Source organism: Seriola aureovittata, chromosome 5 (genome assembly GCF_021018895.1).
Source record: "Seriola aureovittata isolate HTS-2021-v1 ecotype China chromosome 5, ASM2101889v1, whole genome shotgun sequence".
Classification (NCBI taxonomy): domain Eukaryota; kingdom Metazoa; phylum Chordata; class Actinopteri; order Carangiformes; family Carangidae; genus Seriola; species Seriola aureovittata.
Genome location: NC_079368.1, coordinates 6,393,274 through 6,411,653, shown reverse-complemented (window position 1 = coordinate 6,411,653; position 18,380 = coordinate 6,393,274). Strand labels below are relative to the sequence as shown.

Here is an 18,380-nt window from a genome sequence, read left to right as displayed (position 1 = left end):
TTGACCACCTCAAGTCAGTAAGAACAGAATCATGTGTTCCACTCTAGTCTTAAGTCAAAGCATACGGATGTTTTTGCTCATTAAAATCAAAGCACTACAAGGACCTTTTGATACTCATGTGGTTACTGATGACATGAAGGTTGATAGCAAGCTGTTTTAATGCAAGCAGTTCCTGCAGAAAGCAGTGATTCCGGGGCAATGAAACATGAGCATCAACATCATTGACAACAGAAAGGAAACTCTCTCCACCATTAAACACGGAGGATTTACACCCAAACATGTCATGTGCTTTTATAGAAACAAACAATGCTGTAATGGGATCGTTTTCCAAGCTTCTATTTCTTGCATCTATTTGGAGACCGATGCCCAGTGTTGAGTCTCACACTAACAGGTACCACTGTGCCGCGTGCACGAGTTATAGATTATGACTCAGCCCAGTGCTGCCACTGATTGTTGGATCCATTTTCTAAGTTGCCGTTGTTTCTAACTAATCTGCCCCTCGGGGCTGTTGAAAAGGAAGTTTAAGTCTGTATTTGCTTGCTCTGTAGAACCCTTTTTTTTTTTTTTTGTTCTTTTCATAAAGCACTGAATCACCCCCTTTGTAAAAACGACAACAACAACAACAACGACAAAAACCCTTCAGCTGTAATGGTGTCACATAAAAGATCCTGCAGAATGAGCAATACCAGTGAATGAGACCGCTGCTCGCAAGCACTCCTGTCAGTTTTCCTTTGCAGGCCTCCCAGGAATTGTAAATGTCGTCACAATTTCAACGAGACAGGTTTTCGCTATTTGCTGAAAATTAGTTTTCGGGTGTGCTTTTCTTTCTCTGCAGTGCACCAGGAAATGTATGACTTTAGTATGACTTTGCAGAAGTTACAAAAGACAGAACCTAAATTACATAGAAAATCTCTGTCATGATTATTTCGAACCTCATCTGTTTCTTTGAAGGAGCTCGACACGCTGCGACTAAAGAAAACAAATGAAGAAAAAACATCTTCACCAAAGAAAAAGATGCTGCAAATACAGAGAACACAAATAAAAAGAGTCAACACAACCAAATACAGAAATACGCTGCAATCAGAGTCCCTGTATGTAATTATGTTTTCTATATTTGCAGCCTGTAAGACTGAGGATTGGTGAGGACTTCTGCATTTGGTTGTATTAAGCTGCTTGTGTTTCATGTCATTGCTGTACATTGAGCTCCCAGGGCCACCGTAGTCTTTCTCTTAGATCCTGTTGATATCTGCAACATCTGGCGTTCTCTCTAATTGTGACCTTTCACATGTAGCCCTCCTGCTGAGATAACAGAGTTATAGGAGAGGGAGATGGAGGGAATCAAAGGACTCAAGGTGAGGAGAGAGAGAGAGAGAGGAAGGATGGAAAGGTATGTCAGGTACTCAGCTGGAAGTCCTGTATCCTCTCTGTCAGTATCTTGTCACGGTCTCGCCCCCTGACCAAACAGGACACAAGCCTCAGCACCTCATGTTGTGTCAGGCTCTGCTGCTGTCCTCGTGCAGCACTCACAGCTTTTACTCCGGTCGTTCTCTGTCGTTGACACCTAATACAGGCCTTTTTTTGGTAAATGGAAACGTTTGGCTAGCTCTGTCTAAAGGTAACAAAATCAACCTACCTGCATCTTGAAAGCACTGACACTGTATCTTGTGTGTTTAAGCCAAAAAAAACCTGAGGTGTAAAAACAACAATTTGATGTTTCTGTGGAGATTGTGCACCAGACTATTTCTGCTTACGTTTGGACAGAGCCAAGATCGCTATTTTCCTTCTATCCTTTTCCCTGTTTCCGGTCTTTATGGTAAGCTGACGCTTGGCTAGGAAGCAAATGAGCGTATTTCTCAAAATGTCAGACTTGTGCTTTAAAGCTTGTATTTGTTTGATTAACACAGAAATCTTACACATCTTTCCATCTGTTTTTCAGGTGTAGCAGCTCAAGTGTCGTGGCTCTGGCGTGATAAATGTTAACCTGCCCTGATATTTGTATGGGTCTTTCTCCTCAACCAAAGGTCAGTTCAACCTCTTTTTAAACAGGTCTGTTGTGGTTTGCTGTTACCAGTGGATTTATAACAGGTGCTGCACCCAGAACTTTTCCTTTATCATCATCTAAATATGCTGAAAGTCCCCAAAGAGCTGTAAAAGACAGAACATTACAGAAATGACGTGGCGCAGTGACGGCTCAGAAACATTCAGACGGAGCATTCTTGACTTTGATGTCATCCATGGCAGCAACAGCCAAGTCATTGTGTTTTCAGGTGGTCCATCCGTCCGTCCCATTCTTGTGAACATGATATTTCCAAAACGCCCTGAGGGAATTTCTTCAAATTTGGTAGAAATTGATATTTTGGAGTCATGGATGGACAGATTAGATTTTGGTGGTAAAAGGTCAAAGTCCAAGGTCATGGTGATCTCATGTGGTTGTGAATGTGATGTATCAGGAACGCCTAGATGGAATTTCATTACACCTGGCACAAACTTGACAAACCGACAAAACACGTTTTTGGCCATAATGAATTAATGTGGTAATTATGACATAATTTAACACAAATGTCTAATCGGTTAAAATGAAGTGATGACATTTTATATCCAAATGGTTAAAGTTCAACTTCACTGTGACATCATAAACACTTCTGGCAATTATTCAATGCTGTATCTGAGGAAGAGGAGGCTGGGACCATATTTCCTGCATCTTGACTTGTTGGCGGAGGCGTACGACCCTGAGGCGGTAATTAAAGTGTTTTATTACTGTAAGTGCAACAGAGTGAATTTCAAAACACTTGAGATGTAGCTGATTTCTAGCATGGATTATTCAAATAGCTGATGCCTTTTTTGGCGCAATGGATGTCAGGCTGCCATTGAGAATAAAGTAAGTAAGTGAGTTCTTTGTGCTGCTAAGGCTCCAATTACAACCATAAAACAGTGTTACAGCAATAGAAACAATCTCCACTGCTCCTGTTCCTATTTCGGATTTCTTACACAGATCCTAAGTAACTGCCGTACGTGTCCAAGGTCTTTTCAACAACTTTCTTAGGTTGCCCTTGCTTTCACTGTCTTCCAAAGTACTGATGTCCTTATTTCAAAGAGGTAGAGTAACGTTTTGTTGCCACCTGACAAACAATTCAAGCCTTGATGTTGGTTGCCCAGGAGCTGTAAACCGAAGTTGAACCTATCTGTGGAACCTCAGTTTCCAATAGAGAATGAAAAAAAGTTCGGCAAAATGGTCAGCCTTTTCTTTCATCACTTTACAAGAGGACTCTCTTTAGCTACTGATTTACTAGAAGTCGCTACAGTATGTTATTCCTTTTTTCTCCCGAGGTTAATCCCTTTTCTGGCGGCTAAAACTGGTCATTTGCATAGTCTGACTGACAAAAAAACAGATCCTAACTCTGGGTCATGTTTTGTTTCTGTCTTGGTCTTGTACTTTTTGTTTAATGGGGCTGAGCTATTGCACTGGCTGTGCTTGGGGGAGCAGTACATCACCAGAGTTGCATCTGTGCACCTCAACCAGGAGTTACAGCCTGGCCTCGGATGAGATATCAGTTTTAAGGCTTGACATGAAAGGAAGATTTAAAGACTGCAAAAAAAAAAAAAATTCACACAAAATGGTGAAGACAGCCAAGATCTGACATGCAGTTATTGAAAGCACTGGGATGGGAGATAAACCCACCTCCGCTGCCTCCCTCAGGCTACGATTCCTCCCCGGTTGGTGCCTTCTCTACCATCCCCCTGAGAGGCAGGGCTGCTGGGATAGAACCACTGATCATGGCGCTGCTTCACCGCGAGCGATTGCATTTTACAGAGTACGGCTAGGAGAACAAATGCTGTCAGTTTGTTTCTGTGACTTCATATTTCATTTTCTACCTCTCCTCTCCAACCTCCTAAAAATCCTTCCTTTATGATTCATCAAGGTTGGAATAAGTGGCCATCTGCAAAATGACTGTTTATAGCAGGCTTTAAGAGAGGTCAAATCACGGACACACACTCAATCGCTCCTTAAGCATCTTGCAGTTCAAGCAGGAGTTATTCAGTGGATGATGTTTGAGAACTTGCATGTGCAAATAATTTTTCAAAGCAATTTTTATTCCTTTCTGTAGACCTGCTGAGAGCCCTCTGTATATAATATTACAGAGACAAAGTAAGGCTGCAATTACAGAGCATACTTATTTGAATATGAGTGGTAATGTGAGTATACCTTATCCAATGTTTTGGTGAGTAATACCAACTTTAGCAACACCCTCAGTTTTACTCTGTTAAAGATCAAGCATAGCAATCACTTTCTGATGTCCATATTTATTTTAGCAACATTTTTGCAACCTTGATACTTCAGGTCATCTAGGTTACACCAAATTTTTAACAGTTGCATAGCAACAACAAACAATGCATGGCTCCTTGTGACCTTTACCTTCTTGTTCTGTTAGTAGCAGCCAACACGCAGCTGCTCTTTGCGTTTGAGCGTTGTATGTGTCACATCCGAATGGAACCTAACCCTAGGATATTTTCCTTTTTAAATACCATGTTAAGCGTGACCTTTCTGTGTAAAACTTCAGCTGCTGCCCTTCAGTTATATATAATGTTCACATCACCCTTCGTTATACCAGCAGAACTCCTCAGGGTCGGACGGGCTCAGCTTGTAACCCTTACCGGGTAAACGCTAGTCAGATGAGGTTAAGTGCACTGACATAAGGACAGAGCGTTATCCATCCAGGAGCTCCACCTCTCGAATCAAGGTCATTTTATCCTTAAATCCTGGGCCTCTCCAAAATGGCATCGGTTTAATTAACTCTCTGGAGCCACACTTAGAAAGGCCATTTTAATAGTGTGGAAATGCATATTAATCTACTGGCAAGGGGCCAATTATGACTGACTGTCACTTACTGCATGCGTTGTGTGGACTAATATGACCTTTCCAAGCTTAAGCTCGGTGATTGAAATTCTTTTATGTAACTGAACTTCAAAATGTAGGAGAGCAAGTTGTTAAGTATCGTGGATGAAGATATTTCAGACACTTCAGTTCTTTCATGTTGTAAATGTAGATTTACTATACATGTAACATGGCAGCACAGTAGCATGTGTCAATACTATAATTCAGAATTTATTCTTCTAACATATTATAGTGTTTGTAAACCAGAAATGTGTTTTGGTAAAAGAATTACGACAGGATTCACGGCCTGTAAATTTAACAGCACTGTAAGTGTATGTGTAACAGAGTCTTTATACTGTATGATACCACTCACCATGAATTCAGTGTTAGTGTAGTGGCTCACAGTCCTGTCACTCCCCCGAAATGAATAGGGCTGCAAGGATTAGTTGATTAATGGATTACTTGATCAACAGAAAATAAACCAGCAACTATTTTGATGGTTGATTCATTTATGGATAAAGAGGTTAATCATTTAATCAAGAAAATAAAAATTATTTGCAGGTTAATTGGTACTAGAAATGGTTAGTTTTAGCATTACATATGAATATATATTCTGTGCGAACATGTTGATACATTTCACAAAACAAAACAAACAAGCTAGCTAGCTGCAGTGCTAAAATAACTTGTTGATGTTGTGTAGCATATGACAGTGACAAGCCAGTTGTATGACTGACTAGTGGATATGTTCATGTTAGTGTTTCAGTTGCCTCAGTTTTATTGGGTGACTTGGCCAGTTCAACAGAGATATGCCCCAGTCAATAAATGGCAGCACAGTAATAGAAGCAGGCCTCCCGCCTTCATTCATGCAACACAAAACAGGGTCAGAGCCAGTTCCAATCATGTCTGACTGAGTTACATCAAGTATGGAGACATGTTGAGCAGAAAAACTGTGACACTAACAGTAGGTAGTCAGTAACTAACTAGTAAGACTTTCAACTCGCGCTGGGGTCACCCATACTAATGCTATTTTGGATAAAAGTGTTCAGCAAACAGCATAGATTATGAGTTGGCTCAGCTCTGTCCGGCACTTCAACTGGATGGAAATGAAAACTGTTACAAAGGGTTTTGAAGTTACTTTCCTTGACACTGGTGTTGAATGTGCAGAGGAGGACTTTTAATAAGGCAGCCTCAGCCAGGAGTCACGCAGACTGTCTCTAAGGGCCAACAGGCCCTTAGCCATGAACTCACCAGCTTTCTCACTAATGCACTACTTTATTTTCTCTCTCTGTTTCTCTCTCTCTCTCTCTCTCTCTCTCTCTCTCTCTCTCTCTCTCTCGTTGACACCTCTGAGAAGCCAGTGTTTTGTTTTCATTTGAAGGAAGAGGCACTGCTGGCCCACAGCCCAGTGAACTGCAGTGGCCTGTATTCCAAATAATTAAGATAGAAGAGAATTTATTAAAGTTAATCATACTTCTTATATAGTGCAGATACACACTCATTCAATTTTATTTTGGTTTCTTCCCTGCCTCTTTCACATTACATTTTTACATGATTAATAAGAACAATTCCACAAGAGAATTGCTACTCCAAGTGACATTTAGGCCGTGTCGCCTGCAAAATGATTTCTTGTCACCCAGTCCCTCAGCTTCAGGAAGTGTTCAAATATTGTGTATTACTCATTTTGATTCATTCAATGTCAGAATGAGCCTGAGGCTGCTGTTTATCATTTTATGCACTGAGGGCATATTAATGGTCTTGGGAAAACGACTTTAATAAGTTAATGTACATCGAGTGAGAGGAGCTTTTTTTATGACTGGATCCGCCACCGTGAATTGGTTGAGACAGGGTGAAATGGGTTTGCGGTCATGCAGACAACTCCAGTCCACAGTCGAATGTGCAATCTTTTTAGGAAATTACAGGTTGTAATGATAAAGCCCTCAAGTTCTTCATGTCTGCATTTATTACAGTAATGAGTCTGACCGCACTTGTAACATGCCATTTCCAACATCTCATCTGTGGCAAGAAGTATTTGCAGTGAAAAAAAAAAAGAAAAAAAAAGAGGTTTTCAGCTTCCTTAAAAGATTGCATGTTTGACTTCAAAAGAGTGTGGAGCTGGAGGTGTGGCTGCTGTAAAGCTGATATTTGCAGAGGCTCCAGACGTGAATGCGGTCGGGCTCAGTTGTAACTCTGAAGCATGGTCCCTGTGAATTTGCTGCACAGTTAACCTGCCATGGTAAATATGTTCCCATTCTGTCACTGTACCATATTACTGCTTTTAGACCAACTGCTCCATATCAGTAGAATTATTTGTGTGGCACTGAGGCACATGTTTACAGCCGCTCTCAGTAATAATGACATCCTCCATAGTAGTGCAGAGAGAACATGCACTTAGCTTCAGTGGGTCTTGAGACTGTAAGTGTGTAATTAAATGGCCACAAATTATGGTGCCACCACAGGGGGCAGAGAGTGACATTGACCACACTTTCTTTTATTGTGTTGCAATGAAGAATGGCAGGGTCAGTGTTTCCCCTGAGCCACTCCTCAGTCGTATTGGTATGAAGAGTGTGGACTCTTGGTCTGGTGGCAGAAAAGGTCACTGTCCACCCTGGCTGTTTTTTGACTGTGTTCTCTCTTCGGGGGTTTGTTGCGATTCTACAATCGCTCCTGCCAATAGTGAGGTGAAATGTCACTTTGCCGGTTCTCATGGTGAAGATGCGTCATTACAGCAGGGTAATAATGATACAAGTTTTATAGGCTAGAGACACTGTGGCAGCTTTATGTAGTCCCAGCAGCACTTTGAGCTAAATGTCATCAGTGTGCCTCAGTGTTACAATGGTAACATGGAGGCGTTTATCAGACATACTGTTCACCATGTTCACCATCTTACTTTAGCGTGTTAGCATGTTAACATTTGCAAATAAGCACCACTGGTAATGTGATTTTACAGGGAACTGCTATGAACCAAAGTATTGCACAAATTAAAACTGTGATCTGATGATGACATGAAAGGTGAAGGGGTCACCGATGTTATTACAATTCATCCTGTGGAGAACATAAATGTCAGTACCAAATTTCACAGAAATGTCAACGTCATGGTGGTGCTAAAAAAAAAAGTCAGGGGATCACTTAAATCATTAGGATTCTTCATGTGAGAACCACGACTGTCTGTACAACATTTCGTGCCAATCGATCCAGATGTAGATGTTGAGACATTTTACTGAATAAATAAAAACTGTGACCTGCAGGCAGTGTTGCATGAAAAGTCCAACAAGTCCTCCAGTTTAAATGACCATTTACAGTAGGACGCTTGTCCCTAACCTCGGATACGATCCATAGGAGTGTACCAGGTGCAGGTGGACCTTTGTCATCATGAGAAGAATATACTGTATATTACAGAGCCGTCAAAAGGTCCGACATATATTGAATTACTTTTTTTCTGGCTTTACATTGCTTTCTTGCCTTGTGTTACTAGGAACCATAAAAAGAGGCCACTGTATAGCTACCAAACATATCCACAGCAGCATAGAAACCAAAATGCTAGTTGTAGCCCAAACCATGTCCACAGCCACAGAACCGGCCACTGCTTAAACAATTGCCCAAGCCACAGCCAGGCAGAGCAGCTACAGTACAGCTGCGGCCAAAGCCAGTGGCTGTGCTTGGCCTTTGGAGAGGAGCAATGAGCAATAAATACATAATGTACAATGTCAGATCATCTCTCCTTTCTGTGGCATCTGCAAATCGTTACACTTAACTGGCAGTGAAATGTAATTCTCTTGAGGACTGGCCCAGTAACTGAAGGCAAAACATATTGTGAAGTAATGCATAAATAGTTCAGAAAACAAATCTCACTGTGACTTTTTATGGTCTCTAGAGTATAGAGTATGAAACATGGTAAATGAAATTGTGTTATAAAGTGACTGATTCTAAACTCATATGCTCCTTTTCATATCGCACCTTTAGGGATACGAATTTATAAAACCCTCCATAGCAATGTCGATTAAGAAAAAACTACATTTGCATGTCCCACCATGACTTTTTCCACACACTGCCAAGTACTTATATATTAAGTATATGCTTAATACACTTTGGTTGCTATGTTATTTGTAACGTTAATTAGCTTCTGCCTCATGTGGTGGCAAAGCTTGCTGTTTAATCCCAGTGTGTGCGTGTGATGGCGGGCAGTGCAGCGTTGCCCTTGCTGTGGTGTTTTGAGACTTTATTTGGATGCGTGGCGCTGATGCAGCAGAGGGCGGCAGCGGCAGAAAACCGGCGAGCGTGACTAATCCAGGGATCTCCTGTGTGGTGTGTACGGCTGGCCGTCCTTCACGCCTCACGCCTCACTGATGGGGGCCGCACACCCGCGGCCTCACACACTGATAGAGTTTAGGGGGCGTTGCATGTAGAGCTCATTGCATTATTACCACATATTGTATAGTGTAGTTTAAACTTTCTTTTAGGGGCCCAGCAGATAGCATACAAAGTTTTAAGTTCTTTTGGATACTAGTCCATCTATATTTTTGTTTTTGCAGCATAAAATACTTTGGAAAGTTCATACTGGTTGTTATCCATAATAGCCAATGCATTTGCACAGTGTTACTTCCAGTTTCAGCAATGCAATGGGCTCACAGAGGTAAAGATCTCTACTGCTCCAATTTCAACACAAATATCATTTTTCCTATTTTTCTATGAATATCGGAGATGATCCTTCAAGGCTTTAGTTCTAAATCTGATGTTTTAATGTGCCATCCTTTAGACTCTGTGACTTCTTCTGACTGCATAGTCTTCACTTTACGCAAATTCATTGTTAGAGCTACAGCCCTTCAGAGACCTGCTAATTCTGTTTTAATATTGCAGTTTCATTTCGCCTGTCATTACAGAAATGACAAAAATGATACATGAGAACACTGAACAAACCCTCGCATTCTTAAGTGCCAAAGGAGAGAAATTGGGATTGTACAGTGTCTTTGTATCAAGAACTATGTTCTTTTTCAGCTACAATGAGGGAAGTTGCCTTCTTCTGATTGCCTCCCAACTGGCTTCAGCTCCTCCATGTTTTACATCAGTGTGAGACTACTAATATATTCATTGGTTGTGTGCAAAGCAAAAAAAGCAATGCAATCCAACTGTATCAGTTCATTTCACACAAACTGTTGCCGTTGCCAGAATCACTTTATAGTGCGGAGAGACACAACAGACAAGTAAGAAAGATCCAAGACTCAATTTAAATGCACAATGTCACTTTCATGGTACTGTTCTGAATCATTTTGGTCGTATGTTATTTTGTTAATATACTGTACATATTTTAACCTTCAACCTATCCATCTGTGTTCCTCAGAATAAGCTGAATTACTTAAAAAAGTAAAAGCCATGGTAGCGCTCTGTTTACACTTTTAAGTCCAGTTCTATAGTTGTCTTTTAATTTTAATCAGTAATCACTTAGACAACCAGAGCAAAAATGAATTATTCATTAAAACAAAAGATAAACTGTAAACACAACACTGACAACACCTTTTAGATTGATATTTGCAAATAATTTTGAGTTGTGTCTCTAGCCACCTGATATATGTAAATCCAGCATTCACTCTACATTTAGCTCTGATTTGGTGTCCACCAACTGACTCTTCAGTTGCTAAATATACTGTACCATGTTGACCAGATATTTGTTTGTCTGCCACTTAGCACTGAGCAGGAAACACAGAGCTTCTTTTTTTGTTGCTGACAACAGCTGCCTGCTGCTGGTCAGTGGTGAGAGTGAACCAAAACAAAATTGTGGGTTGGAAAACCGAAACGATGATCGCAAAGATGCTGAAACGCTCCGTACGGCTGAGAGGAACTGCACAGTACAGTGATTATTCTCTGTGGGTTTGTTACTGTGAGCGACTCCTTTTACATTACATGTAGTTATCAAAGGTGGATCAAAGTGACTGCATTACTGTATGAATCGTTTGTGGCTGTGGCTCAGGAGGTAGAGCAGGTCGTCCACTAATCCGAAGGTCAGTGGTTTGATCCCTGGCTCCTCCAGTCTGCATGTTGAAGTGTCCTTGGGCAAGATATTGAACCAGAAAAGGCCTCTGATGGCTGTTCCATCAGTGTATGGGTGAGTGAATGAATGAATGTGGCAAGTATTGTAAAGCACTTTGACTGGTCTCTAAGACTAGAAAAGTGCTATTTAAGTGCAGTGCAGTCCATTGATGAAATGACAATATTGTCTGTGTCAGTCACCTACATAATTTAGTGAGTGAAGAAGGTAGTGTACAAATTCTCAAAGCGAACACACAGATCTCTTTTGAAAAAAAACTTAACTATGAATCAAGTTGTTACTTTATCGTATAGGAGTCAAAGTTGTACCAGTAGGATCCATCTGTTTCTCTTTTTCACTGTTTGTTCGTAGTTATGTCGACCCAGTGAAGCCAGGCCAGAATAAATCCCTCATTGCTGACTCTGCCCATGCCAGCTCCAGATACAGCCTCTTACCTCCATGCTTCTTTTCACTGTATACTTGAAACCCAAGTATAATTTTCTTCTGTGAACTGTACACAGTGTGCTTTCATCCGTCACTACATCCCTATTTTTTATGTGTGTGTGTGTGTGTGTGTGTGTGTGTGTGTGTGTGTGTGAGATAAATTTACATTCATCGTGGTATTTTGGTATAATTATCTAGTACAGTATGCCTGTGCTCAAGCATATATACAGTATGTATATGTATGCCTCACTGGGTACTTCATAATTAAACATAAGTATGCTCATGAGTGTGTGTTACTATGTGAGAGGAAGGAAGGGAGTTTAGCGTCCTGTTCTTTGCAAAAACGCTGCACTGGAATGTTAATTGGTATGACTGGTCCGCCTCACAGATAAGACACAAGGCCGCTTTTAATAAACCAAAGATCAGGATGTCCCACTGTCTCGCCCCGCTGAGACAAGGGAGAGGAAGAGGGTGTGTGAGTGTGAGCAGCGTTTGCTGGAATCCTTCCTTTTCCCTTCCTGCCTCTCTCCCACTCAACTCCACATCTCGTCGCCTCATAACAAATAGAAAAACAGAAATATTACAGAGAGTGAGGTGATTCACGGGAAGACTCAAAGCGCATATATTATTAAGACTGGATAGGAAAGGTTTTGAAGTTATGCTAATGAGGATCCTTTTGGTGCTACAAATCTAACCGTTATTTGAATAATTTCTCTGCCTGTCCCTCCTCTTCTCCCCCTTCTCACCCATTCGTTCTTTTCCCTATCTTCTTTTCATTCTACAAGAGTCACACATTCAAGGACGCAGCGTTGGCATGAAGCTGTGTTCATGCTGTTTAAGGGAGGTGATGGTAGATTAGACAGCAGCTACTGAAAACTCAACACTGATCTCTGACCGGAGGCTTCTCCTCCCACATGCAACCTATAATAAAGAGCTCATTTTATGTCTACCTCCTCCTATACATGTCGATACAGAACACATAGAAAATATACTGTTTAGATAGGCTGTATGTATGGATGTATGCATACATATGCAGCACACACATCACCCCTCTGTATTTCAACAGAACAGAATCGCAGCATCTAATCATAAAAATTACACATTATGAATATCACAAAATCACCATTTCTGGTCAATGATTTTGGTTATTTCCATCCTTACAGTCAAGCAGTGTAGTATTGATCATTTATTCAATGAACAGACCAAACAGTTTGCATCATATCCATCATATCAGAGTAAGTCGATGTTGACTGGCTGATGTCTTATTTTAAGAAAAATATGAATCAGTTCAAAAGCTGACTGGTAGAAATGCAGATGCAATTCCAGACTCAATACTTTTTTTTTTTTTTTGCAAATGCCAGAGAGCAAGAAGTTACAATAGTCCAGTGGAGACGTAAGCAAGGTGAATAACAGTTTCCAGGTTTTTGGTTGAGAGAAACTGTCTGATCTTTGAAATGTCTTTAAGAAGCAGAAAGCAGGACTGAACCACATGTGTTTATCTCGGCTGCAGTGCAGTTAAAGGTGACACCAAGATTCTTTCAAAGTGGGATTACACAATGAGACTGTGTACCAAGAGAATTTGAAGATAAAATATTTGCGCTGTCTGGACCTCTGATTAGTGTCCCTGTCTTAGCTGCAGGAAATTTTGAGACATCTGCTTGTGAAAGGTAGTTTCAGAATGACAAAGCTTTCTGAAAATGGTTTGCAGGGTCACAGCTTAGATAAATAAATAAATAAATGTTTCTACTCGTTGGAAGTGGAAACTATCATTATGTTTGGGCATAAGGTGACTTAAATTAAGCATTGAAATGGGAAAAAGGATAGGATCAAGTACATGGCCCTGTGGCACCCCGCACTGCATACCCATTGTGGCTAGCTTTAGCAATATACACAGAAACACCTGTCTTTTAGACCTAAGCGCAGCGTCACTTACACACACCATTGTTTCAGGAAGGTTGATTAGGATGTCATGATCAATGATATCAAAGCTGTGCTTAGATCCAGAAGAACAAGAGAGGAAGGCTAGCAGCAGATGATAACAATAAGTCATTCATAACCTTAAGAGTGGTAAATTCTTTAATATGATTTTTACTAAAACCAGATTGAAATTTCTCAAATATGAATATATTTTTTCAATGAAAGCCACAAGTTCATCTGCCTTTTCAAAAAGCTTGGATAAAACAGGGGCTTAGAGATTGGCCTGAAATCGGTAAATCAGTGATCAAGTGTTGGTTTGTATGCCAGCTATTAAAGTATACAGTACATGTACATCAGCAAGTACATGAAGAGATTGTGAATTAAACTATCTGAAGAAGAGTAAACATTTTTGTCCCCAAGATAGAGACTATGAGGTGGGTGATGTGTGACCACATAAAGTACATTTAGTTTTTTCATTCTTATGTTTTCCAAACTATTCAAGTGTTGTCACTTTTAATCATTGTGCAGCTGCATGGTGAGTGGTGGTGTGTGTTGGAAGCTTTCTGCATAATCTATAGAACTAGAGCCAGCTTCCAGGGCTCCAGTGGTAAGGCTGTAGTCTAATCACGGTGGTTTCCTATATCATTACACTTCAGATTGTGTAACTCTTTCTACACCCGGAGGCAGAATGCAGTGAGCTGAAATAACAACAAAAGCAACTGTGTTTGGACTCTGCAATCTTCGAGTGCTTCCAGTGTCAATATGCTCACCCACATTTGATTTGGTGAGCTCCACAAGTCATTTTGGAGCACTGGCACTCTGACTGCTGTTATTGATTTATGTGAAAGAGGGCCAAGGATTATACTGTTGTAGAGGCAGTGTAAACTCGAGGCGGTGGATGAGCCATGCCTTGATTGTAGGTAATAACTAGAAATTGCAGCAGAGTGTTCACAGACGATAAGATGAATTCTGGGTTTTGTGTGTACTTATTTGTTGGTTCACAGTTGGTGATATGCAATACTTTGTCATTTACCCACGTCAGCTCACCTTAAGTTGCTGCTAATCTAAATATGGAGACTTTTGTTGTGCCAAGTTAAAGCAGTCTCAGATGCTCTCCCACAAAGCTGATCATAAAATTCTTTGGAAAGCTGTTTTGAGTATTGAGACAAAGTATGCAATTTCATTCCATAAGTTTCAGCCTCTTTGAAATATACCCTATTGCTTTTTTACCAATTCCAGATGTCTATAGAACAGCACGATATCAAGAAAGATTTAGTTTTGTTATTTTAGTGATAGTTTTAAAGAAATATTTCACCATTTTGGAAAATATGCTTATCTGTGTGTTAGATGAAAGGATTATTACCACTCTCACTCATACATGTTAGATACAAGGCTACAGCAGCCAATTAGCTTAGCATAAAGAGGGAAACAGTTTGCCAGCAAACAGCCTGGCTCTGTCCAAAGTTACAACCTGCACAGTAGCACCTCCAATGCTAACAAACTAACTTGTAATGTTTAATCACTATAAAAATCTAATTGTAAAAAAATTTGTGTTTTTTACGAGTGGTTGTGTGTTGGACTATTTCTTCACAAGATACAGTAACCTCAGAGATTTTGTGTGCTGGTTACCTTCAGACAGAGCTAGGTTAGCTGTTTCTCCCTGTTTCCAGTCTGTGCCCAATGCTAAGGTAACCAACAGCTAGCTATAGTTTCATATTTAGCACCCAAACATGACAGTGGTATCAATTTCCTCATCAAACTCTCACCAAAAAAGCAAGTAAGCTTTTTTTTTTCCCAAAATATTCCTTCAACGAGGTTCAACTACAAGGACGTGAAGGTACATCAGGCAACAAAAATCAGCATGTAAATATGCAGGTGTGCGAGTGTGTGTTTGTGTGTGCATTTGCACAATGTCAAATTGGCGGTACTTTGCCACCCTCTCATAGCTGTAATTGTAGAGAACAGTGAGGGAGTCCCACTCAAGTACATGAGCTCTAATTTCCACAAGCTCAATGCTGAAGTGACCTGCAGAAATATCCTCTATTATCTCCTCTGCAAACAACAGAATAATGCAAATGAAGAGCACTTTGTATGTGAAGGGCGCACACTTGGGTCAAGAAGGATTTTCATGCTGTCATGATGATGTACCATGTGATTCACAGCACTTTGGCCACTCACCTGAAAATGTCAAATGCAGATGTATTTATTCATCTCATGGAGTGCACTTTATGTTTTCCAGTGATATCTTTATTCTCAATCATTCACATCCAAGGACCTGAGGATTCATGTGCAGATGCTGCATATGCACAAAAACATTGACCATCTTTTACACTCATGGTCAGATGTATCAAAAGTGAAATGAACATGAGAATTTGCTTTCCTGCACACCAGCCTCATGTCAGGCCTATGCACGTTTCTAATGGTTTTAGTCAATTGTCAGTCACACTAGGAGAGGATGCAGTGAAACTCTAATATTAGGAACTGGTTCATGAGTTTGTCGGACCACATGTAAAAACAACTGCTCCTCAAACTGATTTACAGAGCATTGACACATGGGCCTTAATGTGAACACAACCATGCAACTAAATAAGGGGACATTCCAGGGATGGAATACTGGCAGCTTTGACCTTATTAGAGGACATAGTGAATGGCAGAATTAAGGGAATGGGTATTTTGAGACCACACCGGTCTTTGGCCCATGATGATGACTGGTTTCTCAGTTGAAATTTCCTAGAAGAGGAGTTACGTACTGCCTGTTCTCTTACAAGTGCTCACCACACTATGTTTCACAGCAACAGGGGCAAAGTGGTGGTGGTTCAAAGTGTCTAGATGAAGGACACCTTGTCAACAGAAGCCTAGATTTACCAACTATTATCTGCTGTCTGATTCATTCCATTTTTTTTTAAACCCACAAATAACCGACAAAAGAGGATCAAAACATAACACTGTGAAGTTTTTCAGGCAGAACTGGATTTTGTGTGATTGCTGATGGGTGACGATTTCCCCTTCACTGGCTCCTAGTGTGGACCCACAGCGAGACCTCCGGGCTCCAGAGAGACCACACACGGAGGTGGAGAGGGGAGGTGGAGGTCGTGGAGTGTCTGCCTCTCAGTCATTGATTTCTGTCATCCTTTTCTGGTAGCTTGTCTGTAGATTTCATCCCCTGGGCCTTTGTCATATTAGATCACCAGCTTAATACTGAAGGCCCCTCTATACTACTACAATTTTGGGTTGTTCCTGATGAAAGTTGAGGGGAGAGAAACGTGTTAAGATCTAATCCAAATGGTGCTACTAGGATGTAATGCCAAAGATGTAAACAGTCGATTTGGAGCTTTGGTGAGAAATAAATTCTAACAATGTGTCTGCAATGCTGCTGTCGTGCATCCAATGGCTGCAAAAAAAAACAGTCAAACAAACAATCATTAATACAGCGTGAAATGAGCCAGAATACACTGTCTGATGCAACATTTTTGAATGAAATAAAACCAAAAATATTATAGCAACACAGACAAATGGCACAACAACTGTATTTTTCCTTTCTGCTGTTCACATGGAAGCACTACAATCCACCAGGTATTCATCACACAATCGGACTCTCTCATGGGGAGTGCTATCAAGAATCTATTAGACCAGTCTCACAGACTGCGACATGCAATCAACCTGCAAGATTGCTGCTATAGCACAGTCTATAGGAGCTGACCTGAGAGTGTGTATAGCTCGGGTTTAGCCTTAAATGATGATGGTACCATATGGACAGATTGTCCAGTGACCAAGCAATACATTGTAGTTCATCCAACACAGACTGAAGTGATATTGTTTTTTTTTTTGCAATTTCTACATGGATGAACTTTCTTGCATTTCAGTGTTTACCTTTAAAGGAGTACTCATGTTGCAATATATTTCAAAAGGAAAGCTCATAAATGCAGCTTCTTCTCTTGTGTAGATCAAACTTAGAAAAACCTCACAGCCTTGTTTGTAACATCGGCTCTCTGTCAGAAATGTAATGACAAAAAGCTCCTGCAGAGCCACTGAAGACATTACATGACATGTTTTCACAGGCTGAATAGTCCTGCCAATGACGGGCAATTGATCTCATTCTGTAAAATTTTAATATTACCATTACAAACAAAAAAGGAATTCCCAAACACAATCAGTCTAATGATGCATTATATCCACTTCAGAGGATCATCTGGTATAAATTGTTCTAATCTACACCTGTTCTCCAAAGCTAGATGCTATGGAACAGTTGGGGAGCATGAATTTCTTCTCTGAGTAAAACAAAAATGAAATGAGCCTCTGAGGGTCTTTGACTCTCTCCCTTTCTTTCATTGTCTCGCCTTCTCTCTTCCTCTGAATGAGGGCAGCAGAGTTGGACCAGAGTTGACCGCTCCCTCTGTTCCCCCTCACCTTCATTGTCCTCCCTTTATTCTCTCGCTAAACGCCGCTGACAGCATCACTGCTCACATGTATCTCCCCTCTGCTCTCCCCGTCCCTGAAGACCCGGTGTGGCCACTGAATGGCCAGGGCGTCAAAAGAAGAGGAAAACAAAGTTCGGAAGTATTAGTGTTACTTCCCCTCATCTCCTGGGATACAGAGGGAGGATCAATAGTTTTTCATTAACCTGTCTTCCTCCCTGTAAACGAGTAGGTCTAGCTTCGGGTTCCAGTAAATGCTCCAGCAGTGATATTGTTGCTGGATGATATCTCTCTTTCCTTTACACTCACACACATCATTCTCTCTCTCTCTCTCTCTGTCTCTGTCTCTCTCTCTCTCTCTCTCTCCAGCAGTTTAACTTACTTTTATTGGCATTTTGTTTGGAAACAAGTTGTGTCAAAGCCAGGCATTAAAAACATTTAAATACTTCATATTTGCAACCAATGTGTATGCTTTTCAATCCTACTAAGATAATGAATTCATGAAGTAATGTACATTAATCGTCAATCAATTAATCGTCTTTTATACAGAACAGATCCCAGTCTGTTGTCGTTAAGAAGACCTCTCGTTACACTGCCTTTGCTTGTTTACACTGAACCAAACAAAGCCGGCATAATGTCGCCCCAGTGTGTGATTTTAGTAGCATCCCGTCGTTCTGGAATCAGAGACATGACGTGTAACACAACAGCGTCG

General features: G+C 40.8%; 1 protein-coding gene across 6 annotated transcripts in view; it reads left to right on the top strand.

Annotated features, from left to right (window-relative positions):
* Positions 1-18,380, top strand: part of arvcfb (ARVCF delta catenin family member b) — a 222,974-nt gene that overhangs the window by 46,597 nt on the left and 157,997 nt on the right. For all 6 annotated transcript variants that reach the window (XM_056375564.1, XM_056375562.1, XM_056375561.1 and 3 more), the window contains exon 2: positions 1,937-2,021. The gene's annotated coding sequence lies outside the window, so the exon portion shown is untranslated. The remainder of the gene's footprint in view (positions 1-1,936; positions 2,022-18,380) is intronic.